General features: G+C 38.2%; 1 long non-coding RNA gene across 1 annotated transcript; it reads left to right on the top strand.

The window, feature by feature from the left end:
- The first annotated feature begins 10,674 nt into the window (after window positions 1-10,674).
- Window positions 10,675-26,803, top strand: LOC120099860 (uncharacterized). Its single transcript, XR_005499253.2, has 3 exons — window positions 10,675-10,760; window positions 21,872-21,965; window positions 25,498-26,803. It is a non-coding gene; the product is annotated as an uncharacterized LOC120099860 (long non-coding RNA).
- The last annotated feature ends 347 nt before the right edge of the window (window positions 26,804-27,150 follow it).

Genomic DNA, 27,150 nt, shown 5'->3' with positions numbered 1-27,150 from the left:
CACTATACAGAGGGGCTATGTGTTTCAGAAAGCATGAAGATCCCTTTTAATATTAGTGTAATACAATCAATTTGGATATGTGACTGACTTTAACCATTTTCCCTTTTGTGTAACCTTGGAAAAGTCACTCCATTTCTTTAGGATGGCATATATCATATTAACAGGAAGCTGAGGTAATGAGATATATGGGGAAAATACTGTATTATTTCAACGTTCCAAGAATAGATTGTGTGTAGGTGGTTGTGGTATACCTTTATTTGAGTAGGTGGGTATGTATGTCTTTATATATGAGGGTATGCATGTATGTGTGTATGGTGTATGCATATGTTCATGGCCTTTCAGGTCTAATAGTGTATTGGCTGAGCTTTTTCTTCAGTGTGTCAATTAATTTCAATTAACAGAGCCTACATCAGTTAGAAGAAATACATTACCCATCAAATAAGAGTTTGAGTCACTAACATTTGTTTACAACCTCCTGAATACCAAGAAGTGTAGATTTTGTACATAGCCTCTGATAGCCCATGAAATAAAGGTAATTATTCTCTTTTACTATATCAATTAATTAACTATATTTGTGTATATGTATTTGTGAACACATACATGTGCATGTACACCATGCTCAGAAGACAACCTGTTGGAGTGTAATCCTTCTTCTATCATGCTACTCTTGGTAGTCAGGTCATTAGGCTTGATGTCAAATGCTTTTCTGTACTAAGCAATTTTGCTGTCCATGTTCCTATATTTCAATTGTGAGATTTCATGATCTGTTATGGAATGCAGATACCTGTGGTCACACAGCTGGTGAATGACAGGTGGCACTGAGAAAGGTTTTTTTTTTTCTCTTGTTCTGAAGTTTAAAGCTTGTTTGTTTCAAATATGAAGAACATGTGATCCAAACCTGGAAACATTTGTTTCTTCTGTTCTAGCACAAGCATCTTGTAATTGTCCTGCCATTGATCAGCAGGATCCAAGGAAGTACCCACTTCTAGCTGAGCATTATAAAAAAGCACACTTTGCATTACTTATAAGTAAATCCATAATAAATGCACCATAATCAAAAGCAACTACATTATACAAAATTATCATTTTTAATAATGAATTATGACTAATTAGGAAACCAAATGAAAATATATGAAGGCTCAATTTTCCATAGAGCTGACAAGCTGACTTTTTTAAGAGTTGAAACAAAAATTATTTTTAACTAACGTGACTAATGATTTCCCATCACAGTGAGGCAATTGGCTTTGCCTGTGAGTGGGGGTTGCCCCCTGCTCCATGGTTACTTAAAGCTGCCACATTTAACCACAGGGACTTTCTAAACATCCATTACTCTGGCTCATGAATTTTTCTATTCAGAATCACCCTCCTTCTCTCTCTCTCTCTCTGTCTCTCTCTCTGTCTCTCTCTCTCTCTCTCTCTGTCTCTCTCTGTCTCTCTCTCTGTGTCTTTCTGTCTCTCTGTCTCAAACACGCACACACACACACACACACAAAATCTTGTGGTCATTTGCACAGATGCTTTGCCCATCTTTCCCTTGACTTTTATTTCTGTTCTTTATTTCTCCTTACTCCCTGCTACTGCCCTCCCTCTTTTTACTTAATATTTCATTCCTTAGCTTTCTTGTCAGTCCTCTATTCTGTTTCTTCTTGACTTTCTCCATCCATACTTCCTCTATCCCCGCCTACCTCTCCCCTATTCTACCATTCCTTGCCTATTTGCTTTAGGATATGAGTTTTCCAATGCCAGATGAAACTTTAGTTCTGATTTCATGAATATTCATTTCTACTGTTGGTTTTATCATGAGGTTTTAGTAGATCTAGGCACATAGATAAGACAAGACAGGAGCTGAATGTTTTCTTGCCTCCACTTGTGACATCTTTCTCTTCTCAGCGATTTCTAAGAATTGTCAATCTCCAATTTAGTCGGATTTAGGATCCGAGAAGGAACTAGACCATAGTGCTTGAAAGGTCACCCAAAATTAGAAAGAACACTCTCTGCTTGATGCCTGAGAATAAGTTGGAGTGACTGTGAATCTAGAGGCTAGTCAATTCTCTTCATGCCATGTTAAATTTTTTAATGGAAGACATAACTGTGCTATCAGCATGCCTCTTTTTTGTGGGTTTGGTTCCTGGAGTAAGACCATGATGTAAACATGGTTTCATTCTGTGAATATGTACACCCCTGGTATAAAAATATAAGAAATTGGGGTTGGGGATTTAGCTCAGTGGTAGAGTACTTGCCTAACAAGCACAAAGCCCTGGGTTCAATCCTCAGCTCCGAAAAAAAAATATATATATAAGAAATTATTTGAGTCAAAGAGCAGGTACCCACATACCACCACTAGAGCAGCCTAGTGAAATGTATGCTTAAATAGATCAAGAAGAAAATTCTACTGAGCATTGTGGTATACTACACCTATGTTTCTATCACTGGGAGACAGGGGCAGGAGGTCAAAGTTGGCTGAGCTATAGCATAAAGATCATGTAAAGAAAACGGAAAACTTGCCATGATTCTCACATCATTGGGATTTGTTGCCTCATCTCAGGAAAGCCTTCTGCTTACAAGGTCAGTCATGGGTATCTTCTTCATCTACACTCTTGGGTTTTCCTCACTTGGCCCAGAACTGAATCCTGGGTCCTTGGTTTGCTCCTGTGTCTTCTGATTTATTTATTTATTTATTTATTTATTTATTTATTTATTTATTTATTTATTCATTCATTCAAAGTAATTAAACAAAAAGATAGGAGTACATGCCTTTATTAAGCCTTCAATAATTTCTAATGAGTCAGCATCCCTTTATCCACAAAGGATGCTTCCCTTGACCATTTACTCAACCCACATCTCCTTTCAACCGGTAGCACTCTGTTCAATTCAGTGCATATTCTTCTGTGGATTTATTTTCTTGTTCACACACATGTAGATGCTGTTATACAACCTTACTTTAAAGAACAATTTAGGTTCACAGAAATATTGAGAGGTATAGAGTTTTCCTATGTAGCTTGTTCCTCCACAGATTTTGAGTCCCCTTCATCAGCTACAAACTTACAGCACTCATACCAGGATTGGCAGTTACTTTAAGTGATAAGTCATCATTGACACAGGACAATATATCTAAGCAGCTTTTCCTCAGCCATGCATATTAATGCAATGTTCTCACAATCTGCAATGATGAACCTACCATAGTTTTTGACTTCCCTATTTTCATTATTTGGGCTTTTTGCTTGTTTTTGAGTTTGGCATGACCATAGCAAAGCTGTGGGTAATGACTTTGCATGCAAATATCTGAACACAAAAACAGCTTTATGAAAATATTTCTAGGCACAGACAAAAGGACAGAATTGCGGAGTTAATGACATTACATTTTAAATTTTAGTGGTTATCGCCTGCTTGATTTCCAAAATGGCCATAAAATTTGAAACTCCTACTAACTCTATCAAAGATCATCCACATCTGCATATTATTATCAACACTTGCTATTATCAAAGATTTAATATGCTGTCAACCTTATAGATGAAGAATGATGTCTCATTAGTGCTTTGCTTTTATCTTGCTAAGAAGCAGTAAGACTGTGAGTGTATCTGCTATGCCCATAGACCCCTGGAACTGCCCTGAACATTCTCTCTCTCCCTCTCCCTCTCCCTCTCCCTCTCCCTCTCCCTCCCCCTCCCCCTCTCCCTCTCCCTCCCTCCCCCCCCCTCTCTCTCTCTCTCTCTCTCTCTCTCTGTCTCTTCCTCTCTCATAAGATTGTGGCCTTCTGATTTCAACATCTGCTTGACTATAATCCTTAATTACAGCAGAGTTTCTTGGTTTGAAGGCAGCTGTATCTAGATTTATCACCCCACTGAGTCCTTGCTAAGGTGTGTGGCTGTGGTAAGTTGCAAACTTTGTATGACTTGCTCTTCAGTCAAATCAGTTGGGATCACACTATGCATTTCAACAGAATGTTTGTGTCCACATATGTATTGAGATGAATCTTAGTGTGAAATAAGCAGCTGGTCATTTTTGTTTACCCAATGGAGTTTTCAGTTCTGCCAAGTTCATATCAAAATCTCATCAGGTTCCATGTTTGGGATCTTGGCCAAATGATTCACAGTATATATATCTACAGTAATAAAGGCTAATGCCATATATTTTAAATAATGTCTAGGAGTAAATCTGAAAAAAACCTTACTCTATGTAATAATTACTTATTCCTTCAACTTCTATTCTGAACTCATGGTCTAATTGGCTCTCTGATGTCACCCTGGCTGTGTGACACCCATGATTGTGCTCTACTGTCAGATTATTCTGTGTGCCTGATTGTCATGACCATCCATTAAAACATCTCTCCCTCTTCTACAGATCTTCTGCTGATCAAGAAAACGCAGGTTTTATATATTCCCAAGTCTTTGCTTTTGGCTTATGCTAACAGCTCTACAAATATCACTGCTAGGTCTAATGTTGACGAAGTTACTTTTGTCTTTCTGAACCCCAGCTTCCTTTTCTAGCTGTGGACCAAATAGTGAGAATCTCACATGACTTTTATGGTATTTGAATGAGATCACACACATACACATACACATACACATACACATACACATACACATACACATACACGTACACATACACATACACATACACATACACATACACTTGCACATGCACATACACATACACGGACACGGACACGGACACGGACACAGACACAGACACAGAAATGTGAGCACATTCACAGTGCCACCATTACTACTCCTGTCTCTGTCTCCTTTAGAAATCATCCCCCCAATAACTTTATCTTCACAGTTTGTTTTAGTGAAATTCCTTTGTAGAGCATAAACACATAATGGTTTTTCTTCAGATTCTATGGGTATACAGCTGACTCCTTTCTAAGAAATAAAACCAGTGGGAAAGCGTTAAAATGATGATGAAAAATCCCTACAAGATCTAAAATAATGTTTGTAAATCACAACCTCACATTATGGCCTTAGATAAGTGTGAAATGACCTGTTAAAAATTAAAAATTGGTTGCTATTGGTTGCTAGAATGAGATTTTATGGAGATTATCAACTTTCAGGAGAGCTCTATTTCTAGACTGGTTGAGAAACTTCCCTTGTTCTGTTGGCTGCCTCTTTGGGTATCATTTTACCTTTGCCCATAGAGGAAAGAATGCTTACTTTGAAACAAAATGTATTTAAAAAACGGAGGTTCCAGAGTGGTGAAATCTGGAAAATGGAAACATTCTGTGACAGTTAGGAACTCAGAGAGTGTGACATCATTGTTTCAGACAGGAAGTCATAGATTTATACCTAAAATGGAGGGGGAACTTTGTGACCAGGTGCTTCTGAAGGGAGGATGGCTGACGTAAGTAGATGGAGACTGGGCATGCTATTGCAGAAAGGCAGTTCAAATGTTCTTCCATATCCTACAGGGTGACTTTCACATATGTTTGTCATAGTACAGGAGCTGAGAAAACTAAAGTTCTCAGCCAGTGTGTCTGTAATATAGGGGCAGAGTGCTTACTAGCCTAGAACCTGTGACAACCTGGTTGATACTCCATTTCCACCAGAACAAAAAATATTCAAACATGTATCCTTTTGAAAATAAACAAATAGTATTTTACTTCTGTTTATTACTTGTTAACAATTTCACAATGTACTTTGTGATTTCATAGATTCACTTTTTGATAACTTTTACAATTATACAATGTATTCACCCTATTTTTCTCTTGTTCCTCCCATTCTGCATCTGATCCCCTTATTTCCAACTGTCACTCAGGATGTGTAGCCAATGGCAAAGTTGCCCAAACTCAAGTAACACCTCCATCAATGACCAAACTTTGTGAATCTTTCTGTGTTTGTATTTGTGTGTTCCTGTGTCTCTTCTCCCTTTCACACACACACACACACACACACACACACACACACACACTCATGCACACACACCTATCACCATCACCCCCATCACAAATGACAACACTGAAATGACTGCATGATGGGGAGTAGTTGAACATTTCTTCTATCCTTCTTCATTTTTGCACAAAACTTTAGTTATTTTGGTGGTTCCTCAGGCAGAACTAAAATGATAAAAGGAGCATCAAGAAAAAGAAAGAGTAATAAAACTTGAGATCTACTATTTCACTCAGTTTCATAGTAGAAAATAAGACTTTCAATTTTTTTTCTTTTTTTACTCTGACAACATGATTTCTTATGAATTAAACTGACCCTGGAGTCACATGCTAGCTAAATATTTGTTGATGAAGTGTAAGCTTGAAAATGTTTAAGCTGGGAATTAGTCCCTCCGGGTCCTTGCTCCTTAATAGTCCCATTTTCCTCTTGTCTTTCTGTCTGATTTTCAAGCTGTCCAAAAGACAGCCTTGGTAATGCATGTACAAGTTGGAGTGTATACATGTTTTTGTAATTGCAGTTCCTTTTCTGCTTGAATCCAGACTTTCCTTTCACATTCACAAGTAACATTTACAAGTGTGTTGTAGAGGATGTGCTAATTAATGGATGTCCAAACATCTGGGGAGAAACACTTGGAGTTGCAGTTAACACACCATAAACAAACAGAAAGAGGGCGGACAGTTCGAACACATCAGAGACTGCTTGGAGTAAGGCATTGTGCACTGTCTCTGCACCTGTTTATTAGCAATTTTGTTTGGAGGGGAGGACGATTTTGTCTCCCTGTCTTTGTAGCCTAATGTAGTGCCTGATTCTGTAAACTAGGTGATTTTATATTCTGAATGGGGGCCTCCAAGGAAAGGCAGACATTATTAATTCTGCTGGGATTCAGAGATATCCAGAAGCACAAACTGGATTAACATGTTTTAACCCTCACCTTCAACTGGCTTGAAATTGCTTTTTCTGTCTCTTCTCCTTTATTTAATGAGTTCTCCATTCTGTGCCCCAGCATGTCTACAAAAGCAACAATAGACCCGCGGATCCCAGCCCGCAGCAGCTCTCTGCTCCCAGACCCGGTGAGAGAGAGACCAAACCGCCTGGTCAGGTGGGCACTCCTGAGGCTGCAGAGAGGAAGAGAACACCAACACTGCTCACCCCTGCCCACATCCCTGGCCCAAGAGGAAACTGTATAAGGCCTCTGGCACCCGTGGGGGAGGGCCCAGGAGCCGCTGGACCCCTGCCTGAGACACCACCTGAACCTGAAAGAAACAGAACTGATAAACAGTTCTCTGCACCCAAATCCCGATGGAGGGAGAGCTAAACCTTCAGAGAGGCAGACAAGCCTGGGAAAACAGAAGAGACTGCTCCCTGCACACACATCTCGGACGCCAGAGGAAAACACCAAAGACCATCTGGAACCCTGGTGCACTGAAGCTCCCAGAAGGGGCAGCACAGGTCTTCCTGGTTGCTGCCGCTGCAGAGAGCCCGTGGGCAGCACCCCACGAGCGAACTTGAGCCTCAGGACCACGGGTAAGACCAAATTTTCTGCTGCAAGAAAGCTGCCTGGTGAACTCAAGACACAGGCCCACAGGAACAGCTGAAGACCTGTAGAGAGGAAAAACTACACGCCCGAAAGCAGAACACTCTGTCCCCATAAATGACTGAAAGAGAGGAAAACAGGTCTACAGCACTCCTGACACACAGGCTTATAGGACAGTCTAGCCACTGTCAGAAATAGCAGAACAAAGTAACACTAGAGATAATCTGATGGCGAGAGGCAAGCGCAGGAACCCAAGCAACAGAAACCAAGAATACATGCCATCATCGGAGCCCAATTCTCCCACCAAAACAAACATGAAATATCCAAACACACCAGAAAAGCAAGATCTAGTTTCAAAATCATATTTGATCATGATGCTGGAAGACTTCAAGAAAGACATGAACACACTTAGGGAAACACAGAAAAACATTAATAAACAAGTAGAAGCCTACAGAGAGGAATCGCAAAAATCCCTGAAAGAATTCCAGGAAAACACAATCAAACAGTTGAAGGAATTAAAAATGGAAATAGAAGCAATCAAGAAAGAACACATGGAAACAACCCTGGATATAGAAAACCAAAAGAAGAGACAAGGAGCTGTAGATACAAGCTTCACCAACAGAATATAAGAGATGGAAGAGAGAATCTCAGGAGCAGAAGATTCCATAGAAATCATTGACTCAACTGTCAAAGATAATGTAAAGCGGAAAAAGCTACTGGTCCAAAACATACAGGAAATCCAGGACTCGATGAGAAGATCAAACCTAAGGATAATAGGTATAGAAGAGAGTGAAGACTCCCAGCTCAAAGGACCAGTAAATATCTTCAACAAAATCATAGAAGAAAACTTCCCTAACCTAAAAAAAGAGATACCCATAGACATACAAGAAGCCTACAGAACTCCAAATAGATTGGACCAGAAAAGAAACACCTCCCGTCACATAATTGTCAAAACACCAAACGCACAAAATAAAGAAAGAATATTAAAAGCAGTAAGGGAAAAAGGTCAAGTAACATATAAAGGCAGACCTATCAGAATCACACCAGACTTCTCGCCAGAAACTATGAAGGCCAGAAGATCCTGGACTGATGTCATACAGACCCTAAGAGAACACAAATGCCAGCCCAGGTTACTGTATCCAGCAAAACTCTCAATTAACATTGATGGAGAAACCAAGATATTCCATGACAAAACCAAATTTACACAATATCTTTCTACAAATCCAGCACTACAAAGGATAATAAATGGTAAAGCCCAACATAAGGAGGCAAGCTATACCCTAGAAGAAGCAAGAAACTAATCGACTTGGCAACAAAACAAAGAGAATGAAAGCACACAAACATAACCTCACATCCAAATATGAATATAAAGGGAAACAATAATCACTATTCCTTAATATCTCTCAATATCAATGGCCTCAACTCCCCAATAAAAAGACAAGAATTCACAGCTGAGGAATGCCGAATGGCTGAGAAACACCTAAAGAAATGTTCAACATCTTTAGTCATAAGGGAAATGCAAATCAAAACAACCCTGAGATTTCACCTCACACCAGTGAGAATGGCTAAGATCAAAAACTCAGGTGACAGCAGATGCTGGCGAGGATGTGGAGAAAGAGGAACACTCCTCCATTGTTGGTGGGATTGCAGACTGGTAAAACCATTCTGGAAATCAGTCTGGAGGTTCCTCAGAAAATTGGACATTGAACTGCCTGAGGATCCAGCTATACCTCTCTTGGGCATATACCCAAAAGATGCCTCAACATATAAAAGAGACACGTGCTCCACTATGTTCATCGCAGCCTTATTTATAATAGCCAGAAAATGGAAAGAACCCAGATGCCCTTCAACAGAGGAATGGATACAGAAAATGTGGTACATCTACACAATGGAATATTACTCAGCTATCAAAAACAACGAGTTTATGAAATTCGTAGGCAAATGGTTGGAACTGGAAAATATCATCCTGAGTGAGCTAACCCAATCACAGAAAGACATACATGGTATGCACTCATTGATAAGTGGCTATTAGCCCAAATGCTTGAATTACCCTAGATCCCTAGAACAAACGAAACTCAAGACGGATGATCAAAATGTGAATGCTTCACTCCTTCTTTAAATGAGGAAAAAGAATACCCTTGGCAGGGAAGGGAGAGGCAAAGATTAAAACAGAGACTGAAGGAACACCCATTCAGAGCCTGCCCCACATGTGGTCCATACATATACAGCCACCCAATTAGACAAGATGGATGAAGCAAAGAAGTGCAGACCGACAGGAGCCGGATGTAGATCGCTCCTGAGAGACACAGCCAGAATACAGCAAATACAGAGGCGAATGCCAGCAGCAAACCACTGAACTGAGAATAGGTCCCCTATTGAAGGAATCAGAGAAAGAACTGGAAGAGCTTGAAGGGGCTCGAGACCCCAAAAGTACAACAATGCCAAGCAACCAGAGCTTCCAGGGACTAAGCCACTACCTAAAGACTATACATGGACTGACCCTGGACTCTGACCCCATAGGTAGCAATGAATATCCTAGTAAGAGCACCAGTGGAAGGGGAAGCCCTGGGTCCTGCTAAGACTGAACCCCCAGTGAACTAGTCTATGGGGGGAGGGCGGCAATGGGGGGAGGGTTGGGAGGGGAACACCCATAAGGAAGGGGAGGGGGGAGGGGGATGTTTGCCCGGAAACCGGGAAAGGGAATAACACTCGAAATGTATATAAGAAATACTCAAGTTAATAAAAAAAAAAAAAAGAACTAAAAAAAAAAAAAAGCAACAATAATGCTTCAATTGCAGTGAGTACCTGCTGGGCACCAGACCATTTCCTAGGGACTCAATGTGCAGTATTCATACCTCATGCCAAAGTAAGTTACCTTTTCCAGTTTATAGGGAAGACAATTAAGGGACACCAGGTTTAGGTTGATTGGGCCAATCTCAGACAGCTATTTACAGCATGGCTAACTTGCAGAGTCCTTGTTTCAAGCTTTATTTGCTAATCAATCTTTTGCCATATTTATATATTATCACACACTCACAAACACACACAAACACACACACATACACACACACAAGAACTGAGTTCATCAAGGTCATTTTTCTTGGTTACCACTGATTCCGAAAGCATTGACTCACTGATGACTCAGTGGAGCTTGATTCACCTAAGGAGCTGAAATGGTTAGTGTCCTTTGCTTCCACCATTATAGCATTCAAATACCTTAGCAACTGTGGAAGACTCTGATGACTCACTTATCCTCATAGTGAGGCTCTAAATTCTACATTATCTTTGTGGTTGAGAAATTCCTACATATTGCCATTGGCACATCCTTTGATCATCTAAATGTGAGTGCACCCTTGAATGTCTTCTCTGCTCTCAATGCATGTGGCCTAACAATCTTAAGACAAAGTAATTTTAGCAACTCGACAATATACACATTTAGTTCCAATGTCTTTATTTTGCTCTGGAAACTAACATAATCTGTATCAGCTCATTTAGTTTATTCCTGCTCTTGGCACTGGTTTCAAGATAGCCTTGAATTCTTCACAGATTTATTCAATAGAGAACATTAGATAGGTTAGTACTCTGAATCCAAATGAAGAAAATGTATGCCTATTATTTTACTGCACAAAAGCAAAGGATATCACATACCTCTCTAAAATTCATGTACTTATCAGGTCATGTACTCATGGCTATGTGTCCTTCAATAAGAGACACCCTTAGAAAAATATTCACAAAGGCAAATTGTACAGCAGCCTATTTCATGTACAGAAAGCTGCCTGAAAAGAGGCCTTTGATGGTCATATTGGCCTTGAATTCCCAGCATCCAGAACAGTACCTAACATTTAAGAGATCGTTGGTGGTATTTGAAAATAAAAGATAGAATACTTTAGGTAAATATAATTAACAATTGAGGTTAAATAGACAACAAAATTGTGGAATAAAAGGAAGAGTGTGAAATTATTTCATTCAAATAGTTAATATGATGGACATTTTTCATTTTATTACATGGCAGCATAGGTAAGTTTAATCTTCAAGCCCATTGTACAAGACAAATATTTCCATAACATCTGTAGATATTATGATTGAATGCAACTCAGTCCCATGACTGGGAACTTTGCCTGCCTATAGGAGATGACCAGCCAGTTCAGACTCTGTATCCCTCATTACTAGGAGTCCTCGCTAGGATTACCTTCATAGATTTCAGAAAATTTCTACTGCAGTAAGATTCTATACTGCTCTACCACAGCTATCACCACCCTGCCAATTATAGCTCTCACTCCTCTACACTTTCTCCCAACCTGATCTCTTCCTCTCCTGTCCTCACCCCATCCTGTATACCTGCAAAAATTCTATTCTATTCCCCTTCCCACAGAGATCTATGTATTCCCTCTTAGAGATCTCCTCTTTATTTAGCCTTTATGGGTCTACAGATTGTAGCTTGGTTGTCTTTACTAAACTACCAATACCCACTTATAAGTGAATACGTACTATATTTGTCTTTCTGGATCTGGGTACTTTACTGAAAATGATTTTATTTCTTAGTTCCATCTACTTGCCTGTAAATTTCATATTTTTGAGAGCTGAGTAATGTTATGTTTTGTAAATGTACCCATGACAGTTTTAACATGCTTGACCCAGGGACTGGCATGATTAGGAAGTGGAGCCTTGTTGGAACAAGTTTATTCTTGTGGGGTAGACTTTGAGTATTTCCTCCTAACAGCCTGAGGATGCCAGTCTTTTGTTTGCCTTTGGAAAAAGATGTAGAACTCTCAACCCCTCCAGCATCATGCTTGCCTGGATATTGCCATACTTCTCACCATGATGGTAACGGACTGAACCTAAGAACCTGTAACCCGGACCAATGAAATACTGACCTTTATAAGGGTTGCCTTGGCTATGGTATCTCTTCACAGCAATGAAGCCCTAACTAAGACAGTACCACAGATTCTTTATCCATTTACTAATTGAATGACATCTAGGTTGTTTCCAGTTTCTAGCTATTGTGGGTAAAGCAAGTGTAAACATAGTTCAGCAAGTGTCCTTGTGGTAGTATGGAGCACCCTTTGGTTAGATGCCCAAGAGTGGTATAGCTGGTTGTTGAGGTAGGTTGATTCCCAAGTTTCTTTGGATCTGCTATGTTGGTTACCATAGTGACTGTACATGATTTCCTTCCTACCAGTAATGGAGGAATGTTCTCCTTGCTCCGTATTATTACTAGGATGAACTACCACTTGTGTTATTATTATTAGCCATTCTGACAGACGTAATATGGAATCGCAAGGTACTTTTGATTTGCATTTCCCTGATGGATAAGGATGTTGTATATTCACTTAAGTGCTTCTTAGCCATTTGAGATTCCTCTACTGAGAATTCTTTTAGGATCTGCACCCCAGTTTTCAATTGAATTATTTGGTTTATTGGAATCTAGTTTCTTGAGTTATATGTATATATAAATATATTCTAAATTTTTATATATGTATATATATTAAATTTTTTTATTAGACATATTTCTTTACTTACATTTCAAATGTTATTCCCCTTCCTGGTTTCCTGTCCATAAGGCCCCCTTGCTTCCCCTCACTCTCCCCTGTACGGGTATTCCCGCATTGCATCCCCCTTACTGCGCCCCATATTCCCCTGCACTGGGGGTCCAACCTTGGCAGGACCAAGAGTTTCCCCATCCATTGGAGCCCCAACAAGGCCATTCTCTGCCACATAGGCAGTTGGAGCCCTGGGTCAGTCCATGTATAGTGTTTCAGTAGTAGTTTAGTCCCTGGAAGCTCTGGTTGGTTGGCATTGTTATTTTTATGGGGTTGCAAGCTCCTGCAACTCTTTCAATACTTCCTCTAATTCCCCCAAAAGGGGTCCTGTTCTCAGTTCAGTGGTTTGCTGCTAGAATTGACCTCTGTGTTGGACATGCTCTGGATGTGTCTCTCAGGAGAGATCTATATCCATTCCCTTTCCACATGCACTTTTTAGCTTCATCAATCTTATCTAGTTTTGGTGGCTGTTTGTATGTGGGCCATGTGTCGGGCAGGCTGTGATTGGCTGTTCCTTGAGTCACTGTTCTAAACTTTGCTTCCATATCTCCTCCTATGGGTATTTTTTCCCCTTTTAAGAAGGAGTGGGAGCATCTGCATTTTGGTCATCCTTCTTCTTGAGCTTCCTGTGGTCTGTGGATTGCATCTTGTGTAATTTGAACTTTTTGGCTAATATCCACTTTTCAATGAGTGCGTGTGTTTTTCTGTGATTGAGTTCCCTCACTCGGGATGATATTTTCCAGTTCCATCCATTTGCCTATGAATTTCATGAAGTCATTGTTTTTGATAGCTGAGTAGTACTCCATTGTGTAGATGTACCACATTTTTTTAATCCATTCCTCTGTTGAAGGGCATCTGGGTTCTTTCCAGCTTCTGGCTATTTTAAATAAGGCTACTAAGAGCATAGTAGAGCATGCATCTTTGTTGTATATTGGAGCATCTTTTGGGTATATGCCCAGGTCCTCAGGTAGTGGAATGTCCAATTTTCTGAGGAACCTCCAGACTGATTTCCAGAGTGGTTGTACCAGTTTGCAATCCCACCAACAATGGAGGAGTGTTCCTCTTTCTCCACATCCTCGCCAGCATTTGCTGTCCCCTGAGTTTTTGATCTTAGCCATTCTGACTGGTGTGAGGTGGAATCTCAGGGTTGTTTTGATTTTCATTTCCCTGATGACTAAGGATGATGAACATTTCTTTAGGTGTTTCTCGGCCATTCGATAATCTTCAGCTGAGAATGTTTTGTTTAGCTCTGTACCCCGTTTTTTGATAGGATTATTTGGCTCTCTGGAGTCTAATTTCTTTTCTTCTTTGTGTATTTTGGATATAAGCCCTCTATCAGATGTAGGATTGGTCAAGATCTTTTCAATATTAGTCTGCTATCTGATATGAAGTTAGGAAAACCTATGTCCTGTAGGCCTCTGCTTTGTCCAAATGACAATGTCATTTGTGTTATAGGTTTTAGGGTCATATGGTCCTACTTATTAAGTGTTCGTCTTAGTTTCTGCACTGTTGGTGATCTGCTGAAAGTCATCTCTACTGCCAATGTGTTCATCACTATTCACCATTTCCTCTTCTGTAAGATTCGGTATATCTTGTTTTAAGTTAAGTTCTTGGAGTTTTGTTCAGGGTACCATATATGGATCAGAATTGCATTCTTCAATATTCAGACATCCAATTTAGCCAGCACTACTTGTTGAAGATGCTTGAAAATTTTTAGGGTGTGTTTCTGGCTTCTTCATCAAAAATAAAATATCCATATGTGTTTGGATTTATGTCTGGGTTTCCAATGTGATTTCATTGATCATGGAGTTCTATTGTTACACAAATAACATATAGTTTCTATTGCCACAGTTTTGTATCTTACAAGTTGAAATCCGGGATGGAGACACCTCTAACAGTTCTGTGATTGATCAGGATTATTTTAGTTATCTTGATTTTTTTGTTTGTTTCTTTGTTTTGTTGATTTGTTTTTTCCTTATGCAGTTGAGAATTATCGTTTCAATGTCCCTAAATTGAAATTTTGATTAGGGTTGCATAGAATATGTAGATTGCTTTTGATAGGATTGACTACATTTATCCCACCAATCTATGAGCATGGAAGAGCTTTTGTGTCTTCTGTATCTTCTAATACATTTTTAATTTTTCCCTAAATTGTTGAAGGTTTTATCATACAAGCCTTTCACTTGCTTGGTTAGACTTTCCCCAAGATACTTTATATTATTTGTGGCTATTGTGAAAGCTGTTGTTTCTCTGATTTCTTTCTCAATCTATTTATCATTTGTATATAGGAGGGTTACCGGTTTTTTTTTATTTGTTAAGTCAATCTTGTATTCAGCCACTTTGGTGAATGTGTTTATCAGCAGTAGAAATTCCTTGGTGTACTTTTTAGGGGAAATTTTGTATACTATCATATTATCTGCAAATAACAATATTTGACTTCTTCTCCCTTTCCAATTTCTATCCCTCTGATCCCGTTAACTTACTGCTCTAAAATGATAAGTACTATAGTAAACAGATAAGGAGGAAGTAGATAATCTTGTCTTATTCGTGATTTTAGTGAAAATACTTTGAATTTCTCTCCATTTCATTTTATGTTGGCTGTAGAATTGCTCTCAATGATCTTGATTGTATTACATGACATGGATCCCTAATCTCTCTAAGACTTTTTAACATAAAGGGTTTTAGATTTGGTCACAGGTCTTTTCTACATCTAATGAGATGATCATGTATTTTCTTTATTTTTCCATTTATTTATATGGTAAATTACATTTACTGATCTTAATATGTGGAGCTATCCCTGTATCTGTGGGATGATGCCTACTTGATCCTGCTGGACTTTTAATTTATTTTATGTGTGTGTGTGTGTGTGTGTGTGTGTGTGTGTGTGTGTGTGTGTACATGTGTGTACGTGTGTGTGTGTGTGTACATGTGTTCTTGAATTAAATTTGCAAGTATTTTTTTGGTATTTTTGTATCACTATTCATAAGGGAAATTGGTCTGTAATTCTCTCTCTTTGATTCTCTTTGTTGAATTATTACATGTATATCCAGTAACAATGGCTCTTATTACTCTTTGCTAACTATTCTTGGATGTTATTTCTTTTCTTTCTTTTTTTTTTTTTTTAGCGCTTTCAGGTATGCTATTTGGTTGCTTGTTACTAGGAAATCTTTCTTTGTTTCTTTTTTCTTTGTTTCTTTTTCTTTGTTTCTTTCCTTGTTTCTTTGTTTCTTTCTCTTTCTTTCTTTTTTGTGTGCAAGCTCTTAGTGCCATGAACTTCCCTCTTAGTATTTTTTCATTATATTCCATAATTTTGGGTATGATGTGTATTCATTTCTATTGAATTCTAGAAAGTATTTATTTCTTTATTTTTGGCTTGACCTATTTTAATCAATATAAAGATGTTTAGTTTTCATGAGTTTTAAGCTTTCTATAGTTTATGTTGATGATATTCAGCTTTAATTGTGGTGGTCTGATAGGTGCTCTTTCAATTTTTTTTAAATCTGTTAAGAGTTGCTTTTTTGTCTGAGTATGAAGTCAGTTTGATAGAAAGTTGCATTAGGTGCTGAGAAGAGGGAACTTTTTGGGGGTGGAGTTGGGGATTGAAATCTCAGAAGGGCTATCCTGTGCTATCCATAGGGGGCTTGACCATGGAAGAATGGAGAGGAGTCTGAGGGATTAGTTCTTCTGACAAAACAGAGCAGAGAAACTCTGTGTGTGGACTAGCTTTGACTCTTTAATTTTGTTTGTTCAACTTCAAGTTCCTACAGAAGCCAGGAACATAGAAAGAACCAGAAAGAGGAATGCCTTAAGGGAAAGGGAATATTATGACAGAGATATTGTGAAAGTAGAAAAAGAGGAGCCTGAATTGAAAGTCTGAAGTAGGCAATGAGGGTATCAGACACAGGAGAAGTCTAAACAAAGAGAAGAGGTTATGACAAACTCACATGGAAACCTATTATCTTAAAAGTAAATGGAAATTGAATTTTAGAAAATGAAAATAATTCGAAGGAAGATAACCTGCACACCAGGAAAATACTGTTCCTAGAAACCATAGACATCAAGCAAATCCTCAATGCTAGGGATGGGACACCTTGCTCTGAATTGCTGGTCAGGCAGGTCCCCAACACCCCAAAAACAATACAGGCTATTGCCATCCTTCTTGACTTTACACTGTAACTACATGATAAGACTCTGTTGCTGAAGAGACCGTACATCTTAGTTGCAAGACATAGAGAATCAAAGCTGGAACTGATTAGAAGCTTCTTCCCTACTCACTAGCATTTATAGTCCTAGAAAGTGCTTCATAGGCTCCAGGAGAAATAAACGATTCAGTGTATTTATTGAGCTGTGAACTCTGCCAACCATGAGGTCACTGGTATGGGAGAGGTCATAGGTTCTGGGGTATAGTGATTAATTATTTTCATTTAGCTAAAGTCACATAGAATCACACTGCCTTCTACATATCCATGTTTATACTTATAGGGAAACATCATTACTAGCTTTAATCGGAATACCGTCTCTTACTAGTGAATGGTGCTGAATGCAGACTTGTGACTGGCTTCATATGATGCTGAGAATAAGTGGTGAGAATAAGTGACAAGAATAACTGGCAAAGTCCCAAACTAGGAATTTCTATGATCACTCCTAAGACTCCCAGAAGAAAGTGGAGGTGGTAAGATGCCAAAACCAGAAAACAGTGAAGGGCTGTTAAATGTCATATTCTAGGGTAGATACAGTCATTGCAAGTGAGAAGTCACAGAATCTTTGGATTCCTTCTTTGTGTCTGTGTATTCACAGGTCCAGCAATAGTCAGCTATGGGTGCATGAAGGGGGAGCTCAAAGGTTCTCTGTACTAACTGCCGAGATATTTACTAATAATAGATTCAGCGAGGAATAGAATCTATTCTTACGTTTGTTTTCGCTGGAGACCCCGTGGGATCAGTCAAGCCAGTGGTTAGAGAAATAGCCCTGGTTAAATGCAAATAAAACCCAAAGTCATGAATTTGGAAAGGATTGGTATAGAAGTTGTATGGGAGATGTTATAGGGATGAGATTGAGGGAGATGAGGCGGGAGGGGCACTGCAATGTATTAAATACATGTACGACATTGTCCAGTAACAAACGTCATAAAGATAAATGGAAAGCTTCACAGGAAACAAACAAGTTGAACAAAGTCAGAAACAGAACAGAGCAAACTAAAAATCATGAGTGGCCACAGATAAAAAATCTAAGATTGATTAATATTCAAAGATGAAAGTTATCAAATTATCTGAACCACCCTGCACTTGTTTTCAAAACAAGCAGGTCATCTTCAGGTATCTTAAAGGTCTCCTCCCTTTGCCTACTCTCTCCCCTTCATGAATCTGAAAATACTGCCAACAGCTCCTGCCCTCTCTGTGAGCATAGCCACATGAGGGAATCTGTCTGACAGTGAACGGAATGAGATGTGTCTTTACAGAGAAAATGAGCAGCATGGAAATGTGCTGCTTTGCTGTGAGGTTGCTATAATTACATGACAACCAAGATAAGAAGGAGATACAATCTATGTGAAATGGGTAGGTTTCCGTTTTAAAAAAGCATATTTATTTTAGGATGGTTTTACAGGGTTCCCTACACTCCATATCCTCTCTTACCAATGTCTTACACATAACACAAATATTTCAAGAAGTTCTTAATTTTTTATTATTTTTATTTTATTTAAACTTTATTATGTAAAACCTTCAAATGAAAAAGAATCATTTAATGAAATTGATCACATTAAAGACAGTACGATTCAGTGGGTATCTATCTAGTTAAAGTAGCCATTTGAAAATGGAAGCTGGGGTGCATCACATAGGGTTCTATCCTTCCAATACTGAATATATGTTCATGCATTTATCTACCACTAAATCTTAAAAAAAATCCATGATGGAGTGAGAACTAGAACAAACAATTCTCTCTGCCTGCTCTTTGATAACTCATGTTCATTGTTTCAACTCCAGGTATTTCCTCAACCTTGAAAATTTTGCTTTTCTTGCTCTTATTATTTGAAATCACACTTCATTAAGATTTCCTTGTTTTAGTTCTGCGTTCTTTATATGTTCCAAGATTCAATTCATAACATCATATTATGGTATAGTGTTAATTAAATTTAAATTTATTTTATTTTGTTTGTGCATATCAATTGTACATAGTACTGGGCTTCATTAAAGATGTCATCATTTGAGTATGTAGTGTACTTTGGATTCATTCCATAGCCCCTCTTCATTTCTACCCACCCCCTCTCCCTTCCGTTAGTGCTGTTGATTTTACTAGACATGAGCACTTATTTTTTCATATCATGTATACATTTGCAACTGTATGTATCAATATAAAATCTAGACTTCACAGATTAGCAAAAGCAGAAAACATTGGTCGTTCTGACTGGCTCAATTTGCTTAACAAAATAATCACAATTAACGCCTACTGTCCTGTAAATGATACAGTTTTGTTCTCAGGAGTATTTATGCACCATATTTTCTTTATCCATTTCTCGGTGGATGGGTATCTAGCTTCATGAGATACTTTAGACACTAAGAGTAGGGTGATGATTAATATTGCTGCACCAATATCTCTGTGATATGTTGTAGAAGTCCTTGGAATGAACAGGGTCAATTAAAACTGCATTTATGTTCCCTCTTACCCCAGTCAAAATGACAATCATTAGGAAAACAAATAACAAATGTTGTTTGCTTATGATGATTTTTGGAGCCTTGAAAATTATTCTTTGGACAATTTATAGAAAGTCCTTAATAGTCATTTGTCTTTTTAACTTTACTTTTATAAATAGACTGGTACAATGTGGTTTAGATAAGGAGTCAAATGTTGTTTTTATCACTTCACATCAGTACCATTTTGCAATGCTGATGATGATTTTGAGTGTGTGGGTGGAGTTCTTATGTCTTTTCTTTATTCTCCTGCTTTTATTCTCATTTTTCAGTTTGAAATGTTTGGATATATGTCACTCTGCATTTATCATTCTTAAGAAATGGAAAGTTCCATCCTGTATTCTCTATGTGAAATAAACTCTGTGAGGCCCTTTCACCATGTAACTTCTCACTATTATTTATTCTATTATCTAATGGCACAGTATGAACTCATGTCTATTGGCTCTTTACATTAAGTTATCATCCGCTTTTTTTATTTATTTTGCTGCTGGAATTGATTCAGTTACAACCATTTCGAGCTCTTCCAGATGAGCATTGGATTTGTTAGACATGTTCCCATCATTGTTGCCTCATCTGTTCTGTTTGGTTTTCTTTAAACACTTTATTATTCTTCATCCCTGAAATATGGTCTGGATTAATCTTGTATATTTGCTCTTTCAGTCCAATTTAGCCATTTCTTCAAGGAGTTATTTTATTTCTTACTGGAAAATAGTATTAGATGTTATGATTGGGGTAGGCTATATTCTTTGTAAATAGAGTAATATTGCTTCAAGGACTCCCCAACTGTAAAGAAGGAAGGTGTGTGTATTAACACACGCACTCACACATACACATGCGCACATGTACATGTACATGTATTTCCATGTGTAGACTTATATTCCTAAGCTAAACTTAATTCTATGGATTTTTCCAAATCTAATCCTGTCAACTAAATTATAATTGCCCTTGGTATTCCTTACTTTCACCCTGACACTGGGAAACACAACTACCACAGTCAATCATACACTTACTTATCTTTTTCAATTTCTGTATTTATTCATACCATTAAAAGATCCATCAGTATTTGATTAAATTTACTTAAACTCTAATACTTATGAAATAGGTTGGTATTTTGTTGTTTGTTTCTGTCTTTAGTCCTAGAGATTACTCACATTTCCAAAGTCACTTATATCAAAACCTTATGCATTTAGTGAGGTTACTTCGTGTATTTAAACAAATGTTTACCTAAACTTACTACATTCTGCACTCTGCCATACTAATCTCACCTACTAAGTAGTTTCAAAGTTGACTTTAATCTAGTTACCCTTTCCTATATGGTTTATGGATTTTGATAACTGTTGAATGTCTTACTTTTGTCATTACTTGGTTACTGACTAGTTCTCTCCCTCTGAAAAATCCCCCCTGCTTCACTTCTTCAGCTGCATCCCCCCGGATTTCACACCATTAGTGGGTAATCTTTTGTCTGATTAATTTTGCAATGCCTAGAATGTCATATGATTAGAATTATACATGGCATATATTTTTCTGAATGACTTTTTAAAAATCTCATAATGTGTACATAGGGTTCCTTTCTGTCTTTTCATTACACGATAGTCTGTTTACTTTACCACTGAGCAGAACTCTATTTTATTCCTTTACAACCATTTACTGATTAAAGAATATATTTTCTCAGTTGCTTCTGGTTACTTCAATTTTGAATGACTTTTTCTACCCATATACATTTCTTCTTGCCTAGACATAAATTTCCAAGTCAGTTGGGTAATATCTGAAATGCAATGTTCATAAGAAACTGCCACACTGTTTACTACAGTCGTTTATCATTTTGCCATCTAACTAGCAATGAATAGTTCGTGTCTTGATCAGCACATGGTTTTATCAAGTTTTAGATTTTGACTATACTAACAAGTATTAATTTTATTATATATTACAATTAAGTATAATTAATTTTATTAAGCTGTTTTAATTTGCAGTTCTAGACTAGCAATGTTGTTTTATGTTTGTTTTTTGTTTTGTTTTGTTTTGTTTTGCAAAAATAAGCAGTCTGTACATATCTTGGTCAAGATATCTGCTCATATCTGTTTCAAGATTTGATCAGGCTTTGCTATATTCTTATGTTAGAATTATGATTTTTCTTTTGATATTTGGTTATATATGTATCTGATAATGCTATGTGGGTTTCCCTTTTAGCAATGTCTTTCAAAAATTGCATTTTTTTTTTAATTTCAGAGAGATCCAAGTTTTGGCAAGCCTTAGAGTGATTTCCTATTCCAGATGAAGAAGATGTGATGATTTTGCTTGGGAGATACTTACATATTCATAAGTAAGTATGAATATGCAAGCAGAGCTGACAAATGCACTCCTGATCGGGTTCGGTTTAAGATCACAGCCCAAGAAAGGAAGAGGGCATATTTGCTCATGCTCAGCTGAAGCTTGGAGAGGACATGTTACAGGTTGAAGGTCATAGAAGAATGTCTTTGAGCTTGCTCAGTTTGCATCACAAAGATGGGAGATATGCCCATCTACGAGCATGTTCATGTTCTGACAAGTATTTTAGCTGAAGAGCACAGAAGGCAAAGTTTGACAGGAGGGGTTTCCTGACAGGTACTTGTCTGAGTCAGTAGCAGACAAAACCTTATTGCTTCGTGATGCTCATTTCATCTTTTGATCTTACTTCGTGCAAGTTTACTCCTTTTGTTTCTTGCGTATCTCTTTCTTTCGGGAGGAGAATATATATTTAATCCCTGTTCCATTGCTGTCCATTTGGAAACTGATAACTTCAGGAGAATTTTTCACAGTCTCACAGAAGAAGGGAAGTTTGCTCAGTTGAATCATATCTTGACTCTCACTATTTCCTGGTTTATTTCTTATCGGAAATTCTTTACTTTTTTTTTTTTTACAGTTTATTCAGGTCATGAGGAGGGGACTTCATAGGGTAGTAGAGACAGAGAAATGCAGAGAGAGAGAGATGCAGAGAGAAATGAAAGGAGTAGAAATGAGAGAGAGACATGCAGAGGAGTAGAGGTTGGCTCGACCATCTGCACATGGAGGGGGGTTGGAATGGGACAAGAGGACAGAGTGAAGGCACGCGTAATTCTCTGCTTTTTTAGGATGCTATACTAGGTTCTTTTCTATTGCTGTGATAACATACCATGACCAGTGTACGTTAGAAAGTAAAGTGTTTCACTGGGTTTTTCCTTCCATGTTAGTGTCTGTCATGGCAGAGAAAAGGTGGACTTTGAGGTTTGAAACATCCACCTGCTGTGCACCGCTCCTTCAAAAAGGTCACACCTCATTCTCCAACACTTCCATGAAGTGGAGACCAAATATTCAACAATATGAATCCATAGCACCCGCTCTCATTCAAACCACTACAGAGAACATGCAAAGCTTTTGTTTTCATTATGCACACTTAGACACACATACTATTATTCATTTGCTGCCATTACCCTTCCCATCATGTTCTCCCCATCCCTCCATTTGGTCACCTTGCTTCTTTAAGTTAGCACTCACTGCCTTCTTCTTGTATTTATTTTTACATTTAATCCATCACTTTCTCCACCTTCTACCTCTTAAATTTTTAATCTTTTATACTTTTCTTTCTAGTTCTGCCACACAATTACAGAAATAGTGATACACACTTATGTAAATATATGTTAACTATTGGGCCCACACAGGAGAGAAAATAATTGTTATTCATGGTAGGACCTAGGAGTCTCAATTCTTCATACAAATACATCTAGTTTCACCTTCCATACACTAATGTCTTGGGAGCCACCATTTCATCTGTACAAAAGACAACTGAGCAGACAGGAAACTATTGACTTTTCTTGGAGTTCTCAGAAAATGGCACTTAGAGGTATCACTTTCAGCTTTACAAATGAACTTAGAGAATGGCAGCTAGATCAACTTAAAGAGAGCAGAAACCACTGCAAACACAAAGTACAGAAACAAATAATAATTATGAGGAATTCCTGGATGTGAGACTCAAATAACTTGAGCAGCAAGAACCCCTAGGCTGTATTCTCTGGTAGGACACACTGGGCACTGTGGATCTTAATGTCAGCAATACCAAAGGATCATCACATGTGTTGAGTATGATGAAGACTCCTTCCTGGCACTGATAGGAAGAAATACAGTAGTTCATAGAAAATGTGACCCCAGAATGTCCTGGAATAAAAGGCTACAAATTTGTAGAAGGTGTGTAGTCTTCATAAGAAACAGGAGAATGTTTCTGACTGCCTCAGTTGCCTGAAATTGGATCCCCGTCCCCAGCTGAACTGCCTGGTTAGGCCTTAGTGGGAGAGGACACTGTGCTTAGTCCTGCTATGACTTGATGTCCCAGGGTAGGTGGTACCCAAAGGATCCACTTTTCTGAGAAGATGTAGAGGGGGTTATCGGTAGAGGGATTTGGGAGGCTGGGTCTAGGAAGAGAGGAACAAGCAAGCCTGTGGCTGGTGAATAAATAAATAAATTAATGAAAAGTAAAAAAGCCAGTTATGAGATGGTATGATTATATCAGAGCACTCCTCAGCAAAATAGTGGTGGTCACACCTGTAGCTCCAGTGTCCTCTAGAACCTCTTTTATCACCCAAAGGGACATGGAGCACTGAAACAAGCAAGAGTTCTGAAGTTCACCGAGAAGCAGGTCTGATAAAATGCTGAAAGTTCCATGAAACGTTATAGAACCACTTTTTTCTGCACACTCTATATCACTGTGTCAGTTTGGTGTCAGCATAATAGTAAGCTGTAACTTTAATGGCAACAAGTTATAGATATTCTCTGAGGAGGCAATCTCAAGGGAAAAACCTCAAAGAGAAAACATCAAGGACATTGGAAGACTCTGTAGCAGATGACCCCATAAACTACAAGCAACATCAAACAAAGTCAGAAGCCCTCCTCAAATTAACATTAAACTTCAAAATGAATGCCCTCCTTATCACTTCTTACCTACAAGTCAATCGCATCAACTTTTAAACTGAATATAAAAAGGCATGCTGAAGATAATAAGAACACTCCATCTGAAAACATTAACGCATCATTCATCAGAATCAGCCCCAGATAAGACACAGGTGTTGGAGTTCTAAGGTAGGAAATTATAAATAACTATAATTAATATGTTAATGACTCTTATGGGAAAAGACCACATGAGATAGCAGATGTGTAAGTCAGTGAAGAGATGCAAACCCCAAGAACCAGAGAACAGGGAAATGCGGAAGCAAAACTCCCAAGTCTGACAGAAATCATTCTTTTAATGCCTCATCAGCAGCCTCGTCACAGTTCATCCAAAAATCATTGAATCTAAATCTAGGTCAGAAGGAACCTAACAAACAGTAGTGGAAGAGAAAAATGCTGGAGGGGGGTGGGGGGTGGGGGACGGGTCATCACTCAGGTTGGAATAGTTCCAGAATATTTTAAAGTGCAATCATTTGTGGCTCTGCATCACAGAGGGGCTGGAGGAAGGCGCATAAGGGTATATGTGCAGTGAGGAGTCTTGAAAATTGATGAGTGAAATCAACTCCCAGATCCACAAAGGTCAGATAAAATAATTTGAGTTTATTTTTCTCAAAATGTAGAAAACAAGCAAACAAAAATGTTTAAAGAGTTTGACCACTAAAACCACAAACAAACAAACAAAACAAAACAAAAACTTAACCAGTGAGGAACATAGGTAAGAATTACAGCAGACTTCCCAAAATAATCCAGGCAAGTAAGACAATAAAATAGGGAAATATTTAAAATATTTACAGAAAGAGCCCCAAACTTAGGTTAAAATAACTAATGCCATTATGTTTCAACTGTGAATGAAAAATAAAGATGGCTCTCAACCAAATACTGATGTGCTTTATCATCAGAAGATCTGCCCTACAAGAAAGGCTAAAAGATTTGCTTTGGGAAGAAGGAAATAATGCCAGAAACATTTATATCCCCCAAGACAGGTAAGTGACAAAGAATTAAAAAATGAGAAATATATCTAAAGATAATTACTTATTGTAATAGTAATAGGTGTCTGGCAGTGTGTTCAATGTTGTGGTACTTATTTGGCACAGAGAGGTTGCTTTTCAATCACCAGCATGTGAGAAGTAATAGTAATGATGTACTTGGAGTCTGAAAGATATCTAGAAATAATAATAGCCAGAGCATAAGAAACGGACAAAAAGATTTGGAAAGAAGGGTAATTCGTTGTGAGTGGTCTGTTGTGAGGTGAAATGGTATTTTACTATTTAAAGTGTACTGCAAATTCCAAGTAAAACACTAAACATTTTTGCTTCATTTTTCACCATTCTCCTGTGGAATTGAAGATTAACTTGAGAGCTTATTGGACAGGTCAAGGATATGAAAACAAGGCCTATAGAGTCAAATAACCTGTGCTCACGGGAGTTCAAGAGACTGGACCTCCAACCAAAGAGCATGCAAGGCCAGGACCTAGGCCCCCTACACATTTGTAGCAGATGTGTATCTTGGTTTTCATGTTGGTCCCCTAACAATTGGAGTCAGGACTGTCTGTGATTCTGTTTCCTGCCATTGTCTCCTCTTACACTATCTGGACTGTCTGGTAGGGCCTCAGTGAGAGAAGATGTGCTTACAGTTAATTGGGCTAGATGTCCCAGGGTGGGCAAGTATCCAAGGGGGTTTCCCCTTCTCTGAGGTGAAGGGTATTGGGTAATAGTGGGAAGGCTCTTTCAAGGGTAGACCTGGGATGAGGTCTGCCCTCAGATGTAAAGTGAATAGAAAAAAAAAGAAATTATTGAAAAATAATACAGGGCCTTTATAAGTTATATAAGCAATCAACTACTGACCTAGAGCCCCAACCTTTACCATCTTTAAAGAAGTATAATTAAGAGAGAACAGAAAAAGAAGAAAGAAAAAAAGAAAGGCAAGATACTGTCAATGATTGAAAAAGAGAGAACAAGGCAGATATTCACTTTCATGTAAACAATAATAATCTTAAGTTTTGACTATTTAAATATGAGAGTGTAAATGTAGAAATTTTCAAAGCGAATAAATGAGGAAGACTCGACTACGTAATACCCGCAGTCAGGCCATGTTGTATGTTAATGTTCCATTACTTTAAAATAAATACGTGGAAACAGTTAGATTGTACCAACTCTAACAAAAAGAAAGTTGAAATCGCTATGTTAATTTTAGAGACTGGAACTACTGAAGGGGGTGGGGGGAGGGTATTAAGGATAACGAAGAACCCAAGGAGTGTGGCAGAGATCAATGATCTGAGTAGACATAACAATATGGAGACTGTGTGTGCCTAACCACCGATCCAGTATGAGAAGAAAGAAGCATAAATGTAAAGGGAAATAGACCAGTCCGCTATTAATTTGCAATGCAGATTTCAACACCACATTTTTATAAGTGCTATCTCAAGTCTAAAAAGGAAAAAATAATCAGAAAAGTTGTAGATCATTAGGAAAGCTAGATTAGTCTTGCAACTTGACCTAGTTGACATTTATAGAATGTTCCTTCCAACAAGACCAAAAGGACATCATTTTCAA

Source organism: Rattus norvegicus, chromosome 1 (genome assembly GCF_036323735.1).
Source record: "Rattus norvegicus strain BN/NHsdMcwi chromosome 1, GRCr8, whole genome shotgun sequence".
In the NCBI taxonomy this organism is placed as follows: Eukaryota; Metazoa; Chordata; class Mammalia; order Rodentia; family Muridae; genus Rattus; species Rattus norvegicus.
Note: the sequence above shows the minus strand (reverse complement) of the source record. Positions and strands in the feature narration are given on the sequence as shown.